The following is a 20,090-nucleotide window of genomic DNA, read 5'->3' as shown; positions in this document are numbered from 1 at the left end:
GATAAAAATACAAATTACGAATTATATGTTTAAAATATACAATTTATAAAAAGAAACAAAAAATGATAAAATTACTTATTTTTATAAAAATATTATTTTTATATTATTATTTTATAAAAGTATTAATTTATAAATTTATTAATAATATTAAAACTTAATAATACAAATTATATATTAAAACTAAAATTAAAAACTAATTAATTCATAAAAACCCTAATTGATATTAATAATAATATTAAAATTTAACCCTACTTCCGTATTAATTTCGTCCGAGGTATCTTTCCTGTCAGACCATCATGCGATCGCATGAATATTGGTCTTCTGGGTCATGCGATCGCATGGCCCAATTTTCCAGAATTTATTTGGGCTTCAAACTGACTCGGCCCAATTACTAATTTTATTAATTATTTTGATTTCAAAAAAAAAAATAGATAGCTAAATTTTATTAAATAAAAATAAACTTGTAATTTAGAATCTTAAAATAAAAATACTTTTATAAAAAAAATCTTAAAAATATAACTCTTATATATATATATATATATATATATATATATATATATATATATATATATATATATATATATATATATATATATATATATATATTTATTTATTTATTTTTAACACTTATTATAAATACAATATATTTTTACGAAATAAGAAGTAATATATTTTTACATAAATATAGCATTTTTCACCGAGTCCCCGGCAGCGACGCCAAAAACTTGATGTGGCAGCGAAGGGGTACGTAATACTATTAACTTTATTACGAAATACGATACAATTTACACAAGTTATTTATTTATTTATAGAATGGATATACCTAAACCTTGCTACAACACTTGTATGCAGTGTACCTAATCGTAGAGTAGTGTAGTTTTTAGTAAATCCGGTTCGTTCCACATGGAGCTAGCTGAGTTTAACGCTGTAGTGACCCGAACTTTTCTGAACCTTTCTATGATTATATGCTTAATGAAAACTATATTTACATGATTAAATGTTTCCAACATGTTAAGCAATCAAACTTGTTAAGACTTGGTTAATTGAAACGGAAATTTTGTAAACGTCTGATTACCCAGTTTGACCAATGATTCATGAACGCTATAAGTTGTATATGACATGATGATACATAAATGAATAAATATATATGTTTAACATGATATAATGATCATCAAGTATCTCATTAAAAATAGTAACAATAAGTTATATACTTAAAAAGGAGACTATTGACGTATGAAACTCGAAACGATACATATAACGATTATCGTTATAACCACGTCTTACTAAATACATATGAAGCATATTAATACATTGTTATATTATATATAACATGATAATATGATAATTAAATATATCATTAAGTGTATTAACAATGAACTACATAAGTAAAAACAAGACTACTAACTTAAGGATTTCGAAACGAGACATATATGTAACGATTATCGTTGTAACGACATTTAAATATATATATCATATTAAGATATATTAATATATCATAATATCATGATAATATAATAATTTAAAATCTCATTTGATATTATAAACTTTGGGTTAACAACATTTAACAAGATCGTTAACCTAAAGGTCTCAAAACAACACTTACATGTAACGACTAACGATGACTTAACGACTCAGTTAAAATGTATATACATGTAGTGTTTTAATATGTATTCATACACTTTTGAAAGACTTCAAGACACTTATCAAAATACTTCTACTTAACAAAAATGCTTACAATTACATCCTCGTTTAGTTTCATCAACAATTCTCCTCGTATGCACCCGTATTCGTACTCGTACAATACACAACTTTTAGATGTATGTACTATTGGTATATACACTCCAATGATCAGCTATTAGCAGCCCATGTGAGTCACCTAATACATGTGGGAACCATCATTTGGCAACTAGCATGAAATATCTCATAAAATTACAAAAATATGAGTAATCATTCATGACTTATTTACATGAAAACAAAATTACATATCCTTTATACCTAATCCATACACCAACGACCAAAAACACCTACAAACACTTTAATTCTTCAATTTTCTTCATCTAATTGATCTCTATCAAGTTCTATCTTCAAGTTCTAAGTGTTCTTCATAAATTCTACAAGTTCTAGTTACATAAAATCAAGAATACTTTCAAGTTTGCTAGCTCACTTCCAATCTTGTAAGGTGATCATCCAACCTCAAGAAATCTTTGTTTCTTACAGTAGGTTATCATTCTAATACAAGGTAATAATCATATTTAAACTTTGGTTCAATTTCTATAACTATAACAATCTTATTTCAAGTGATGATCTTACTTGAACTTGTTTTCGTGTCATGATTCTGCTTCAAGAACTTCGAGCCATACAAGGATCCGTTGAAGCTAGATCCATTTTTCTCTTTTTTAGTAGGTTTATCCAAAGAACTTAAGGTAGTGATGATGTTCATTACATCATTCTATTCATACATAAAAAGCTATCATATTCGAAGTGGTAAACTAGTAATCACTAGAACATAGTTTAGTTAATTCTAAACTTGTTCGCAAATAAAGTTAATCCTTCTAACTACACTTTTAAAATCAACTATACACATGATCTATATCTATATGATATGCTAACTTAATGATTTAAAACCTGGAAACACGATAAACACCATAAAACCGGATTTACGCCGTCGTAGTTACAACCGGGGGCTGTTTTGGTTTGGATAATTAAAAACTATGAAAAACTTTGATTTAAAAGCTATACTTCTGGGAAAATTATTTTTCTTATGAACATGAAACCATATCCAAAAATCATGGTTAAACTCAAAGTGAAAGTATGTTTTTCAAAACAGTCATCAAGATGTCGTTCTTTCGACGGAAATGACTACCTCTTTCAAAAACGACTTGTAACTTGTATTTCCGACTATAAACCTATACCTTTTCTATTTAGTTTCATAAATTCAAGTTCAATACGAAACCGTGGCCACTTAAATCACTCAAAACGGATTAGAAACGAAGAAATGGCGAGCAAAACAAAATTGGTAAAAACTACTCATTTTAGCTACGTGAAAATTGGTAACAAATCTATTCCAACCATAACTTAATCAACTTGTATTGTATATTATGTAATCTTGAGATACCATAGACACGTATACAATGTTTCGACCTATCATGTCGACACATCTATATATATTTCGGAACAACCATAGACACTCTATATGTGAATGTTGGAGTTAGCTATACAGGGTTGAGGCTGATTCCAAAATATATATAGTTTGAGTTGTGATCAATACTGAGATATGTATACACTGGGTCGTGGATTGATTCAAGATAATATATATCGATTTATTTCTGTACATCTAACTATGGACAACTAGTTGTAGGTTACTAACGAGGACAGCTGACTTAATAAACTTAAAACATCAAAATGTATTAAAAGTGTTGTAAATATATTTTGAACATACTTTGATATATATGTACATATTTGTTATAGGTTCGTGAATCGACTAGTGGCCAAGTCTTACTTCCCGACGAAGTAAAAAATCTGTGAAAGTGAGTTATAGTCCCACTTTTAAAATCTAATATTTTTGTGATGAGAATACATGCAGGTTTTATAAATGATTTACAAAATAGACACAAGTACGTGAAACTACATTCTATGGTTGAATTATCGAAATCGAATATGCCCCTTTTTATTAAGTCTGGTAATCTAAGAATTAGGGAACATACACCCTAATTGACGCGAATCCTAAAGATAGATCTATTGGGCCTAACAAACCCCATCCAAAGTACCGGATGCTTTAGTACTTCGAAATTTATATCATATCCGAAGGGTGTCTCGGAATGATGGGGATATTCTTAAATATGCATCTTGTTAATGTCGGTTACAAGGTGTTCACCATATGAATGATTTTTATCTCTATGTATGGGATGTGTATTGAAATATGAAATCTTGTGGTCTATTATTATGATTTGATAATATATAGGTTAAACCTATAACTCACCAACATTTTTGTTGACGTTTTAAGCATGTTTATTCTCAGGTGATTATTAAGAGCTTCCACTGTCGCATACTTAAATAAGGACGAGATTTGGAGTCCATGCTTGTATGATATTGTGTAAAAACTGCATTCAAGAAACTTATTTCGTTGTAACATATTTGTATTGTAAACCATTATGTAATGGTCGTGTATAAACAGGATATTTTTGATTATCATTATTTGATAATCTACGTAAAGCTAAAGCTTTTTAAACCTTTATTGATGAAATAAAGGTTATGGTTTGTTTTAAAATGAATGCAGTCTTTGAAAAACGTCTCATATAGAGGTCAAAACCTCGCAACGAAATCAATTAATATGGAACGTTTTTAATCAATAAGAACGGGACATTTCAAACGCTATATTTATTTTAATCAAAGCCGCCCACGTTTTAAACTCAAAGTGAGCTGTCATAGCTGGCCATGTGATCGCATGGCCAGGAAGAAGGAAAAGCATGCGATCGCATGAGCCTTAGAGGCTGGCCACATCTATAAATTGGAATGTTTTCTGGCCGAAATACACACACACTTCACACTTATTTTCTTTCTTTCCTCTGTAATATTTATAATTATATTTATAATTATAATTAAGTTTAAGTAAGATTAATAATAAATTATGGTTTAATTGGGTTATTATAAGAAATGTTTTACGGGTTTTAAAGTCGGAACTATATCCGTGTAACGCTACGCGATTAAATACCACTGTAAGCTATGTTCTTCCTTTTTAAATTAATGTCTCGCAACTAATTTATTATTATGCTTATTTGAGCCGAAGTAATCGTGATGTTGGGCTAAATATTAAGATGGGGTTATTGGATTTTGTACCATAATTCGGGTTTGGACAAAAGACCGACACTTGTGAACATTGGACTATGACTATTAATAGATGGGGGGGTATTGTCTAATTGAGCGACAACTCATTGGAACCTGTTAAACCTATCTTCAAATTAGTTAATCTAATAATTATTAAAATGATTACAAATGTCCTATTTAGTGACGTTTATACGACATCGTTTACAATCATTTAATTAATCAATTGGATTGGGTAATTGATTATTCATTATGGCCAAGTGAATAAATTAATGTACCATGGATCAATTAAAACAGGGGTGGATTACATACAAGGATAATTGGTGTAATTGTTAACAAAGTATTAAAACCTTGGATTACACGCAGTCGATAACCTGGTGTAATTATTAACAAAGTATTAAAACCTTGTTACAGTTCAAATCCCCAATTAGTTGAAATATTTGACTTCGGGTATAAGGGTAATTTGACGACGACACTCGCACTTTATATTTATGACCGATGGACTATTATGGACAAAAACCAGATGGATGTATCAAATAATCCAGGACAAAGGACAATTAACCCTTGGTAATAAATTAAAATCAACACGTCAAACATCATGATTACGAAAGTTTAAATAAGCATAATTCCTTTAGTTTATATCTCATCGTACTTTTATTTACCGTCATTTTATTTATCGTCATTTTATTTATCGTACTTTAAATTACTGCAATTTTATTTATCGCACTTTTATTTATCGTCATTTACTTTCCGCTTTAAATTAAGTTATATTTATATTTAATATTTTACATTAGGTTTTAATTGTAACTTAAGTTCTAAAATCGACAAACCAGCCACTAAACGGTAAAACCCCCCTTTTATAATAATAATAATAATACTACTTATATTTATATATTTATATACAAATATAGTTTAAAATAAATATAGCATTAAACTCAGCTAGCTCCCTGTGGAACGAACTGGACTTACTAAAAACTACACTACTTTATGATTAGGTACACTGCCTACAAGTGTTGTAGCAAGGTTTAGGTATATCCATTCTATAAGCTTCTACCCAATTAGGGTCTTTAGAAGCTTGAAAGTAGTTAGCAGGTTCAATCATTTAGTTAAGCTTAGAGGTAAAACAAAAACACTCACTGAACAGATTTGAGTCCACCTTTTCAATTCCAAATTTAACTTTTCCTTCAATAACATAATATTTTAATTTAGCAGGTAAACCTACTTTTCTACTAGACCTCCTAACATCTGCAACTTCTGGAAGAACATCTGAATCAATATCAAGATTTAAATCATTACTTTCAGTACCCTCAGGGACATCTAGAGTTTTATTTAACTCTGAATCATCCTTGGAAGTTGCAGATGTGCCTGCATCACTTGGTTTTTGACTATTGTCATCACCAGGGACACTAGCAGCACTGCCATCATCCTTAGATATGTCTCTCCCTTTATCATTGGGTTTCAAATCATCTTTTTCGTAGGTAGTGTCAAAAAATTTAAGTGATCAACAGAATTTTGACCAGACTTGAGAACATCAGAATCAAAACAATTTACAGCATTTAAAACAGACTCTTTAACCTTATAAGGAAAAATATCTTCATAAAACTTCACATCTCTAGAGAACAAAAAGATTCTGTTCTCAAGACAAAACAATATATAAGCCTTTTTGACACTTGAAAAACCTACTAAAACACATTTAACAGATTTACTAGCAAATTTGTCAGATTCATTTAAAACATTTGCAAAACACAAACACCCGAGACATTTTAAATGGGAGAGATCAGGGTCTTTTTTTATACACCATCTCATAGGGACATCTTTCAGAAAGTACAGATGTTGGTAACCTATTAATCAAATAAGTAGCAGTTAAAATACATTCACTCCATAAATAGATAGGTAATTCCCCTGAAACATAAGACTTCTTGCAACATTCAACAAGTGTCTATGTTTCCTCTCAACTACACCATTCTGTTGAGGAGTATAGGAACATGATGTTTGGTGTATGATACCTTTTTTCCTTAGTAACCCATTCATTTTCTAATTAACAAACTCTGTTCCATTATCACTTCTAAAAACGTTTACTGATTTAGCAAATTGATTTTCCAACAAATTGCAAAAAATTTCAATGTTTTCAAATACTTCATGTTTACCCTTCAACAGAAATACCCATACAGCTCTAGTGTAGTCATCAACAACAGTAAGAAAAAACTTATATCCTTCTTTACTTGCAACTTTATATGGACTCCACACATCAAGATGAACAATATCACCAAGCTCTTGAGTTTTATGTTCACTCAAAGGAAATGGTTCCCTTGTTTGCTTTGCCTTATGGCATACATCACAAGGTTGACTGTTATCAGTCTTGTCCAGTCTCAAATTTTGATGTAACACAGCTAAAACTTGGTCAGATAGATGTCCAAGTCTACTATGCCACAAAGACCTAACACTCAGACTAGTAATAGTACTGTTACTACAACTCACCTCACACTTAGAACCCAAGTAATACAAGCCACCACTCTCACTACTAGTCCCCAGAGTTTTCTTTGACTCCAAGTCCTGTAAATAACACTTACTAGAATCAAACCCAACAAACAATTTATTATCCTTAGTAATCTTATTAACAGACAATAAGTTCACACAATATTGTGGAACAACAAGCACATCTTTTAAAAAAACATTGTTTGAAAGTCTTAAGCTACCAATTTTAGTGACAGAAGCTTGGGTACCATTAGGATGCCCAACTTTTAAACCAAGATCCATAACATCAACAACATTTTCTAATTGATCAACTGAAGATGTCATGTGTTGGTTTGCACCTGAGTCAACAACCCAAGCTTTGCTAGGATTATATGACTCAAGAGAAGCATTTAAGCAAACAAACTTACTAAAATTAGAATTAAACATGTTACTATTATTGTAGAATATACCTGCAGCATTACTACTACCAAGATTTGCATCAGACTTATCATTTATCAACCTCATCAACTTTTCAACTTGCTCATTAGAAAAAGGAAAACCACCACTATTATGCACAGAACTAGCACTAACACCATCAACAATGTTAGACACACAATTATTAATTAACTTTGAATCTGTTTTGACCACCAACTCCAGTATTTTTTATTTTTTTTTAAATTTGGAGGGCACCCAATGATTTCAAAACACCTCTCTATAGTATGACCAACCATACCACACTTAGTGCATTTGAAATTAGGGTTTGGTCCTCTGAAGCTTCTGTTGTTATTATTATTGTTTTAAACTTAACTATCAAAGGCAGAAGAATCACCAGATCCTGCCTTTATACCCAACCCTCTATGTGACTCTTCTCTGGAAACAATAGCAAAAGCAGTTTTTACAGAAGGTAAAGGATTTGACATCAAAATATTACTTCTTACAGGTGTATATACTTCATCAAGACCCATAAGAAATTGCATTAGCTTTATTAAAGAACAGTGATCTGAAAACTCTTTTGAAGCATCACAACTACATGTTGGTAATTTAGTTAAAGAATCAAATTGTTTCCAAAGAGAGTTTAACTTGTGATAATACTCTGAAATTGTAAGACCACTTTGAGAAAAAGAGTTTATAGACTGATGTACATTAAAAATCACAGAACCATCCACTTTATCATAAGTTTCCTTTAATTCTTGCCAAACAACAGAAGCTTCTTCAGAAAAGATCTGACCCAAATACAACTCTTCACTAATAGAACCCAGAATCCAAGAAAGAACTACTGCATTGCACATATCCCATTGATTACTTAACACATCATCATTCTCATCTTTAACACAAGTTTTATCTATAAAACCTTTTTTATTTTTTGTTTGAAGAGCACGAAGCATATCACTACTACAGACTCTATAGATAAAACTTGTCGAACCCAAAACACCTTCGATTGTTAGAGAATAAAAATCAATCTTCAAAAAACCACACAATTTGATTATACAATCAAACCCTAACTATCAACGAACCGATCAGACGCCTTAAAGCTCTGATACCATGATGAAAATAGCAATTAACACAACCAAACTACCAATCTTCAACAATTATAACTACAAAATGTTACGAAGATTGAACAATTACACAGAAACCATAAATGGATCTAAGGAGAGGAAAAACAAATTAAGTGAGTGAGAAGATAATTGAACAGTAACCCTAATTCTTCCTATTTTGCCTTATACACACATCAGCCAAAAATATAAAAAATTGACCTCTCAAGAATGAAATAAATGCAGAATAGGTCCCTGTAGTATGGAAACTCAGTCTTAACTATGTCCCACCTGTGTACCAATTTAACCAAGCCCCATACGAGGTATGTTACTCAAGAGAAATTGATACGTGACGCACAAAAAGACTGAGCCTTCTATTAGACTTCAATCTTGATAGCAACAACACTAGACTTCCATAACTGCAACAACAACAATCTACAGCTTCTAAACTCCTAATGTTATGATCCAAAACCTGCACACTCATCCAGTGTGTTAACAAGAGATTAACCATATGAATGACTAAAAGATAAAGTAATATGTTCCATGTTATATTTAATATTTCAACAGTTCAAGCCCCTTGATTGCTCACAATTCACAGGATAGTTCGATTACAGGAAAGTTGGTATGTTCCACTCATAGTCCTGTAAGTGTTACAAGTTTACAAGTTGTTATTGACATAATTTTGTTTCCTTGTGATCATCAATTGAACAGTGTACAAAAAAGGCTAGAATATCATAAACTAAAGATTAATGTAAGTGTTGTTCCAGTACGCGGAGTGTATTACACATCAAACTCAATCAAAGATGGAAGACACAATGAATCAAAGTGAAACGAATAATATTATTAATAAATGTCAAAATTACAAATCCTTTAAACAAATAATTGGTTGGCCATGTTAGGATTTAGGACCCAAATAAGACAAGTGATTGATCATAATCCTTAACCCACGAACGACAAACGAATAATAAAGCATAAAGATAAATAATCGACACTTGATTTACCGTGGTTATATCCCAACTCCAAAACACAGAGAAGGATTTATTCCACGGGCGTAAACCAGAGATTTTTCACTATTATTTTCGTGCACACATTGTATGGGTTACATGGAGTGTTTATATATGCAAATCTAAACAAGAAAACTACTTAACGAACAAGAAAGCACGATTCTGGAAGTTTATTCCTGTCAGAACCATTTTCGTGACCGCAATGAACTTCTGGTGGTCGAGAGTTTTGTTTTCTCAGCAGACCATTCCTCTGATGTGATTCTTGCGACCATAACTCTAAACTTGTGGTCACAAGTTTCGTAGATTCAGCAAACCTTGTTTAATTCGAACTTTTCACTTCAACAATCTCCCACTCGAATGAGACATTAAACAACCTTTGCCAAACCTATCAACTATGTTCCTTCAACAATATTCCACTTGAAGACTTTGAGAAAACTCTTCACTACTCAATAATCTCCCACTTAAAAATTTTGAATAAACCCGATCATTAATTTCCATTCCAACCAAGAACGTCAAACCACCATTATACCGCCAAACTCCATTTGGGACACGCACACTCAACATCGCTGGAAGAGTAGACTTTTGATACAAGGTCTTCCACACTACCTATCGGAACTAGAAACCAATAACCGTCTCAACTGTCAATGTTGTTCAAACACCTATAACAACTCTTGATCTCCTCTCTACTACGACTTTCATGAGACAACACCGCCTCACCCATCACTCTGCTATGACTTTTGATCTCCTCTCTGCTACAACTTTTGATACCATCAGAATCAAACATCTGGGTCACGCCAGTCTTCCACACCAGAGGAAAGGAAGTAGTTCGACATCAATACCGATAAGCTTCAACCCGATATCCAGTTACTATCATGGTCCATCTCGGTTTCTTGCACCACCATCTTCTTACACAAGAAGATCAATTGAAGTATGCAAAACTTCAATTACGAGATTCTTTCATGAGACAACACCGCCTCACCCATCGCTCTAGACACGTCCAATCCCGTCAAACCCGTGTCAACGATCATTCTTGTATAGAATTTCCGTCTATTTGTGATTTTCCTTCCCAGCAATCAGAGAACCCAACAGATGACTTTGTAGACTATTCATCAAGGTACCCAGTAAGAACGCAATCACAAACTTGAAATCTACACCTTTGAACTTTTTCCGCTTTCACTCTGGTATACTAACCCACCTCATAGCTATGAATTTCACAAACCCCATCTTCTCATCCAAGCACGCTTCCACTGTACGAGTAAGAAATAAAACCGAGGCTACTCGAGAAGAATCTCGTTCGTTCCACCAGTCAGTTGCAAATTGTAACAATCCAAAATTCATATTCAGTAGGAGCCGCGCCGCGGAAACTTTGGCCGTACTGCGGGTTTGTCCTTCACCTGATGATAAACTGGTTTGAGAGATTTCGATGTCGAATAACACGTAGAACCGTGCCGCGGGAAAATGGGGTAGCCCCGTGGGTAGCTGCTATATCTGATTGTTTTGTTTTTGGCAAGTTCTGGAATCGATTTACACTTGAAACTGCATCGCGGGCTTGGGGAGCTGCGACACGGCTGTACGCGTACCAGGATGCTTTTTTTGTTTTATAAGGGCTTTAAGTGGGAGCAAATGGGTCTTTTCACATATGAACGGCCATTTAGCTAATGGATAAATTTTAGATCCACTTCAATTTCATTTCCAAATCACTCAAACACTCTCAAACACTCTAGTGAGAGAAACCCATTTTCTTAAGAGAGAGAGAGAGAGAGAGAGAGAGAGAGAGAGAAAGCTTGATTTGGGGAAGAAGGAGGTTGAATCTCACCAAAATGCAAGTGTAAACCTCGTTCATCTTATTTCTAGCTATCTTGTGACACTAGTGGTAAGTCCTAACTCTGATTTTCTTTCAATTTAGTGTTAGGGTTTGGTATTGCATGTTCTTGATTACACCCATCTAGCTCACAAATGGGTGTTTGAAGCTAGTAATGGGTGTTGTTGACCCTTGTTGGTGGGTTTTGGAATGGAAAATGTTTTGGTCATGTATAGACTTGTAAATTGGGCATAATCACAAGTATTAGTGATTGTGTTGATGTATGAAACCCAAATGGGTGTCTTTAGTAGTTGATTTTGGGAGAAAACCCAATTTGAGTCAAAATAGGTCATTTGGTTGATTTGGGTCATGAAGTGATTCTAGCACTTGACCATAAGATGTATTGGGATGAGTTCGGGTCCAAATCACTAGTTTTAGTGATTTGGGGAATTTGGGTCTTGTTTGACCTAGTTGGTGTTTTGGGTGCAAGTTGGGTCAAATTGGCGCTTGTGGGTTTTGGGTCAAGTTATTGGTGTTTATAGCTTGATTTTGTATTTGTGATAGGTGACCTGCTCTTGGATCAAGCTTGAAGTCCTAGAGAAGTTGTGACTCGTCTAATTGCTCAAGGTGAGTGGAGTATTTATATGTGTATGTGTGTATAAATTATTTGCATGTGGGTTAATGTCGAGTACTATCCGATTGTGAAGGATTTTACTCTTCGTTGGCCACTTGGTGCATTGTGGTGAGTGATGTCTCTAATATAAGACTCGCTCTTCATTGGCCACATTGCGTTTAGGGAAAGTGGTGAGTGCGATAACTTTGAAGTCCACTCTTCATTGGCCACTTGTGAGGATGTAGGAAGTGTTACCAATTGAGACCACACTTTTCGTTGACCACATTAGGGTGTACATGGTGGTGCCATCCGGGAGGTACCTTCGTTGGCCATGTGTACAGGTTGTTGGTGCTATTCATTTGATGATTAGCACGTTTGGGAATGGTTAACTGAAATGTCCCATTCATATTGATTATAAACGTTCCATATTAATTGATTTCGTCGCGAGGTTTTGACCTCTATATGAGACGTTTTTCAAATACTGCATTCATTTTTAAAACAACTATAACCTTTATTTTATCGATAAAGGTTTAAAAAGTATTACGTAGATTATCAAATAATGATAATCTAAAATATACCGTTTACACACGACCATTACATAATGGTTTACAATAAGAATACATTACATCAAAAATAAGTTTCTTGAATGCAGTTTTTACACAATATCATACAAGCATGGACTTCAAATCTTGTCCTTATTTTAGTATGTAACAGCGGAAGCTCTTAATAATCACCTGAGAATAAACATGCTTAAAACGTCAACAAAAATGTTGGTGAGTTATAGGTTTAACCTATATATTATCAAATCATAATAATAGACCACAAGATTTCATTTTTATAACACATCTCATATCAGGCATTTCGCAAACTGCATAGAGATAAAAATCATTCATATGTTGAACACCTGGTAACCGACGTTAATTTAATGCATAGAATATCCCCAAAACAGAACCTCTCGTTTGTATAATAATCTCGAAGTACTAAACCATCCATAACCTGAATGGGGGTTGTTAAGCCCAATAGATCTATCTTTAGGATTCGCGTCAATTAGGGGTCATTTCCCTAATTCTTAGGTAACCAGACTTGAAGGGAGATATTTGATTTAATAATCCAAACATAGAATCTACTTTTGCGTACTTGTGTCTATTTTGTAAAACATTTATAAAGCTGCATGTATTCTCATCCCAAAAAAAAATATTAGATTGTAAAAGTGGGACTATAACTCACTTTCACGGATTTTTACTTTGCCGGAAGTAAGACTTGGCCACTGGTCGATTCACGAACCTATAACAAATGTGTACATATATATCAAAGTATGATCGAAATATATTCACAATATTTTTTATTACGTTTTTATGATTTAAGTTTGTTAAGTTAGCAGTCCTCGTTAGTAACCTACAACTAGTTGTCCACAGTTAGATGTACAGAAATAAATCAATATATATTATCTTGAATCAACCCACAACCCAGTGTCTACAAGTCTCAGACTCGATCACAACTCAAAGTATATATATTATTTTGGAGTCAACCTCAACCATGTATAGCTAACTCAAACATTACTGCATATAGTGTCTATGGTTGTTCCAAAATATATATATATATATATATATATATATATATATATATATATATATATATATATATATATATATATATATATATATATATATATATATATATATATATATATATATATATATATATATATATATATATATATATATATATATATATGGGTCGATATGATATGTCAAAACATTGTATACGTGTCTTTGGTATCCCAAGATTTCATAATATGTATAATACAATATAAATTAGTTAGGATATGTTTAGTCTAGATTTTTTACAAAATTTTCATAGCTAAAACTAGCAAATTTATCCAATTTTGTTTTACCCGTCATTTCTTCGTTTCAAATCCGTTTTGAGTGATTCAAGTTGCTATGGTTTCATATTGAATTTAAGTTTATGAATCTAAATAGAACAAGTATAAGTTTATAGTCGGAAATATAGGTTACAAGTCATTTTTTAAAGAGGTAGTCATTTCCGTCGAAAGAACGACATCTTGATGACCATTTTGAAAAACATGCTTTCACTTTGAGTTTAACCATGATTTTTGGATATAGTTTCATGTTCATAAGAAAAATCATTTTCCCATAAGGACAAATTTTTAATCAAAGTTTATCATAGTTTTTAATTATCAAACCCAAAATAGCCCGCGGTGTTACTACAACGGCGTATGTCCGGTTTTACGGTGTTTTTCGTGTTTTCAGGTTTTAAATCATTAAGTTAGTATATCATATAGATATAGAACATGTGTTTAGTTGATTTTAAAAGTCAAGTTAGAGGGATTAAATTTATTTGCGAACAAGTTTAGAATTAACTAAACTATGTTCTAGTGATTACAAGTTTAAATCTTCGAATAAGATAGCTTTATATGTATGAATTGAATGATGTTATGAACATCATTACTACCTTAATTTTAGTAGGTAAACCTACTAGAGGTGACAAGAAATGATCTAGCTTTAAAAGATTCTTGGATGGCTTGAAAGTTCTTGAAGTAGAATTATGACACGAAAACAAGTTCAAGTAAGATTTCTGCTCGAATTAAGATTGTTATAGTTATAGAAATTGAATCAAAGTTTGAATATGATTATTAACTTGAATTAGAGAGATAAACTACTGTAAGTAACAAAGGTTTCTTGATCTTGGATGATTACTTGGAATGGATTAGAAAGCTTGGAAGTAATCTTGCAAACTTGAAAGTGTTCTTGATTTTATAAAACTAGAACTTATAGAATATATGAAGAACACTTAGAACTTGAAGATAGAACTTGAGATAGATCAGTTAGATGAAGAAAATTGAAGAATGAAAGTGTTTGTAGGTGTTTTTGGTCGTTGGTATATGGATTAGATATAAAGGATGTGTAAGTTTGTTTTCATGTAAATAATTCATGAATGATTTATAATATTTTTTGTAATTTTGTGAGATATTTCATGCTAGTTGCCAAATGATGGTTCCCACATGTTTAATGACTCACATAGGCTGTTAAGGAGCTGATCATTGAAGTGTATATACCAATAGTATATACATCTAGAAATTGTGTATTGTACGAGTACGAATACTGGTGCATACGAGTAGAATTGTTGATGAAAATGAATGAGGATGTAATTGTAAGCATTTTTGTTAAGTAGAAGTACTTTGATATGTGTCTTGAAGTCTTTCAAAAGTGTACTAATGCATCTAAATACACTACATGTATATACATTTTAACTGAGTCGTTAAGTCATCGTTAGTCGTTACATGTAAGTGTTGTTTTGAAACCTTTAAGTTAACGATCTTGTTAAATGTAATTAATTCATTGTTATTATACTTAAATGAGATGTTATATTGTTATGTTAACATGATAACATGGTGTATGAATATATCTTAACATCATATATATATATATATATATATATATATATATATATATATATATATATATATATATATATATATATATATATATATATATATATATATATATATATATATATATATATATATATCATCATATAGTTTTTACAAGTTTTAACGTTCGTGAATCGCCGGTCAACCTGGGTGGTCAATTGTCTACATGACACTCATTTTAAATAATCAAGTCTTAACAAGTTTGATTGCTTAATATGTTGGAAACATTTAATCATGTAAATATCAATTTCATTTAATATATATAAACATGGAAAAGTTCGGGTCACTACAGTACCTACCCGTTAAATAAATTTCGTCCCGAAATTTTAATCTGTAGAAGGTGTTGACGAATCTTCTGGAAATAGGTGCGGGTATTTCTTCTTCATCTGATCTTCACGCTCCCAGGTGAACTCGGGTCCTCTACGAGCATTCCATCGAACCTTAACAATTGGTATCTTGTTTTGCTTAAGTCTTTTAACCTCACGATCCATTATTTCGACGGATTCTTCAATAAATTGAAGTTTTTCGTTGATTTGGATTTTGTCTAATGGAATAGTGAGATCTTCTTTAGCAAAACATTTCTTCAAATTCAAGACGTGGAAAGTGTTATGTACAGCCGCGAGTTGTTGAGGTAACTCAAGTTGGTAAGCTACTGGTCCGACACGATCTATAATCTTGAATGGTCCAATGTACCTTGGATTTAGTTTCCCCCATTTACCAAATCGAACAACGCCTTTCCAAGGTGAAACCTTAAGCATGACCATCTCTCCAATCTCAAATTCTATATCTTTTCTTTTACTGTCCGCGTGGCTCTTTTGTCGCCTCTGGGCGGTTCTCAATCGTTGTTGAATTTGGATGATTTTCTCGGTAGTTTCTTGTATTATCTCTAGACCCGTAATCTGTCTATCCCCCACTTCACTCCAACAAATCGAAGACCTACACTTTCTACCATAAAGTGCTTCAAACGGCGCCATCTCAATACTCGAATGGTAACTGTTGCTGTAGGGAAATTCTGCTAACGGTAGGTGTCGATCCCAACTATTTCTGAAATCAATAACTCATGCTCGTAGCATGTCTTCAAGGGTCTGTATCGTCCTTTCACTTTGCCCATCAGTTTGTGGATGATAAGCAGTACTCATGTCTAGATGAGTCCCCATTGCTTGTTGCAGTGTCTGCCAAAACCTTGAAACAAATCTGCCATCCCTATCAGAGATAATAGAGATTGGTATTCCATGTCTGGAAACAACTTCCTTTAAATATAATCGTGCCAACTTCTCCATTTTATCATCTTTTTTCATTGGCAGAAAGTGTGCTGATTTGGTAAGACGGTCGACTATTACCCAAATAGTATCATAACCACTTGTAGTTCTTGGCAATTTAGTAATGAAATCCATGGTAATATTTTCCCATTTCCATTCTGGGATTTCAGGTTGTTGAAGTAGACCTGATGGTTTCTGATGTTCATCTTTGACCTTAGAACACATCAAACATTCTCCTACATATCTCGCAATATCAGCTTTCATACCCGGCCACCAAAAATGTTTCTTGAGGTCCTTGTACATCTTTCCCGCTCCGGGATGTATTGAGTATCTGATTTTATGTGCTTCCCTAAGTACCATTTTTCTCACATCTCCAAACTTTGGTACCCAAATTCTTTCGGCTCTATACCGGGTTCCATCTTCTCGAATAGTAAGGTGTTTCTCCGATCCTTTGGGTATTTCATTCTTCAAATTCCCTTCTTTTACGACACCCTGATGCGCCTCTTTTATTTTAGTAAGGTTGGTACGAATAATTATATTCATAGTGTGATGACCCCGTCCTAATCCACCTGGACGAAGTCATCAACATTTGGTCCCATTGCGAGGCGTTGACTTAAATATGCCATGAATGACTCCAAGTAATATCTCTAAAATGAGCAAATGCACAGCGGAAAGTTTCTTTCATACCTGAGAATAAACATGCTTAAAAGTGTCAACCAAAAGGTTGGTGAGTTCATAGGTTTATCATAACAATCATTTTAATATCTTAATAGACCACAAGATTTCATATACACAAACGTTTTAATAAAAATATTCTAAGTGGTTGAGCACTTGGTAACCATACTTAACATTTAATCAACATCGCATATTCCCTTTATTATGAAATCTCAATACACTGTACCAAGAGTAGTCACCGAAATGAAGTACTGTGCAACCGTTGAATACTGGTCGTCCAGTCCGGTTGGGGTTGTCAGGCCCGATAGATCTATCAACAGGATTCGCGTTTACAATACCACATGTAAATAGTAGTTACCAAGCTATTAGGGAAGATATGCAGGGTGGTACAACTCAACGTAGAATATATTTTAAGTACTTGTGTCTATCTCGTAAACATTTATAAAAGCAGCGCATGTATTCTCAGCCCAAAAATATATATTGCAAAAGCAATTAAAAAGGGCGCAAATGAAACTCACATATTGTATTTTGTAGTAAAAATACATAAGACGATATTGAACAAGTATAGGGTTGGCCTCGGATTCACGAACCTATATCATTTGTATAATCATTAATACATATAATCGTAATCGATTAAATTTGTATATTAATATATTTCCTATATTAGTAATTTATTGACTATTTATTTAGGTATTTTAAATACTTAAAATTTTGTATACTTATATATATTTGTTTTCAATATTTGAAGGAATTAATTAATATATATTATTAATGTAAATTTAAAAGGTAAATCATTAATGTTAATATGTTAAATTTTTGTTAAAATAATTTCAATAAGGATTATAGTGATAATATTATATTAATAATAATAATAGTTTTTGATAAAAATAATAATTTTAGTAATAATGATAATTTTAATAATAATGATACTTTTAAATGATAAAATGATAATTTTAATAATAATAATAATTATGATAATAATAATAATAATAATAATAATAATAATAACGATAATATTAAAAATGATAATAATATAATAATTCTAATAATAATTCTAATAATAATTATAATAATATTACTAATAATAATAATGATAATCATAAATGATAAGAATAATAATAGTATTAGTAGAACATAGTTTTATACCATATTATTTTCATCATCGTCATGAGATCATCATTTTCGTCATTGACATCGTTATTATGTCATTATCATCATCATCACGAAATCAACTAACATCACTTCTTTATCACCATCGTTAATTACCAATCATCATTAATTTTATCAACTTAATAACACCTTAAATAAACATTGTGAACTCTTGTTTCAGCCCGTGATTACTCGGCCCAACAGACCCATCGTTTAATTGATAAATGGCCCAACATGTGTCTGACCTAACTGATTTTGGATGACCCAGTATAACGTGCTCGGTTAAAGGAAAGAAATAAAAAAAAATCACGAAGCAGCAACAGGATAGTCGATGGCTTCAGAAATCATATACTCCTTTGAATTAATTCATTGAAATCATCAGGGAATCGACAAGTAATCGACAGCAATCAACGATTATTTCATTGAAACCATAAGGAAATGATTGATGAATTCGATTAGGAACAAGATTTAGGGTTCATACTCAACATCGATCGATTTCAGTAGGTCTCTTACTTTTCCATTTAAATTATAATTTTAATTATCAAAATTGATATATGTTGCATCGATTGATTTCAAATAGTTAACAATTTAGAGTTTTTGTCAATTGTCTGATGCGTTTGGTTAGATACACCAATCCTCTGATAATAATAGTTTTGTTTTTTTTGGGTTTTTAAATAGCAAAACGAAACAAAAGGAAGATAGTGAGTATGCAGGTGGATTTGTGGTTTTGTTGTTATGAGTTCGGCTGTAAAACAGTAGCACAAAGAATGCTTTAGTGGTGGTCTTATGATGGTCCTTGAGGGCTTGTTGATGATGGTTTTGGTGTTCTCAATCGAACAAGGAAAGAAGCAGATACAGGAAAGAAAGAAATTAGTTGTAGTGGTTGTGTGTCAAGGGTGGTGATAAATGAAAAAGATGGTGATATTGTGGAGATCATAGGGTTTGTGATGGTGATTGCAGATGATAGGGGTGGTTATATGGTGAGCATGTGTTATGTGATTAACTTGTTCGAAATAGAAATAAAAGTAGCAACATAGTAGTAGAAATGGGGAGCAGCAGTAGTCCATGGCTACAGCAGTAGCAACTCGTGTTGATGGCTATAACAGGATGTTTCAAACAGCGGCTGCAGAAATATAATAGAAACAGAAAATTTGCAAGCTGCAGCAGCAGTTTATAGGCGACTGTTGGGGTTTTGATGAAAGTGATGGTGGTTTGATGTGATGGTTCTAGGTGGAAGGTGGGTGAGGTAGGTGGTTGGCGGTTTAGGGTGGTCTTCTTGTTCGTTATACAGTAGCAACATGGATAGTGATGATGGTGTTCGGTTTTATTTT

Source organism: Rutidosis leptorrhynchoides, chromosome 8 (genome assembly GCF_046630445.1).
Source record: "Rutidosis leptorrhynchoides isolate AG116_Rl617_1_P2 chromosome 8, CSIRO_AGI_Rlap_v1, whole genome shotgun sequence".
Classification (NCBI taxonomy): domain Eukaryota; kingdom Viridiplantae; phylum Streptophyta; class Magnoliopsida; order Asterales; family Asteraceae; genus Rutidosis; species Rutidosis leptorrhynchoides.
This window is presented reverse-complemented; position numbering follows the sequence as displayed.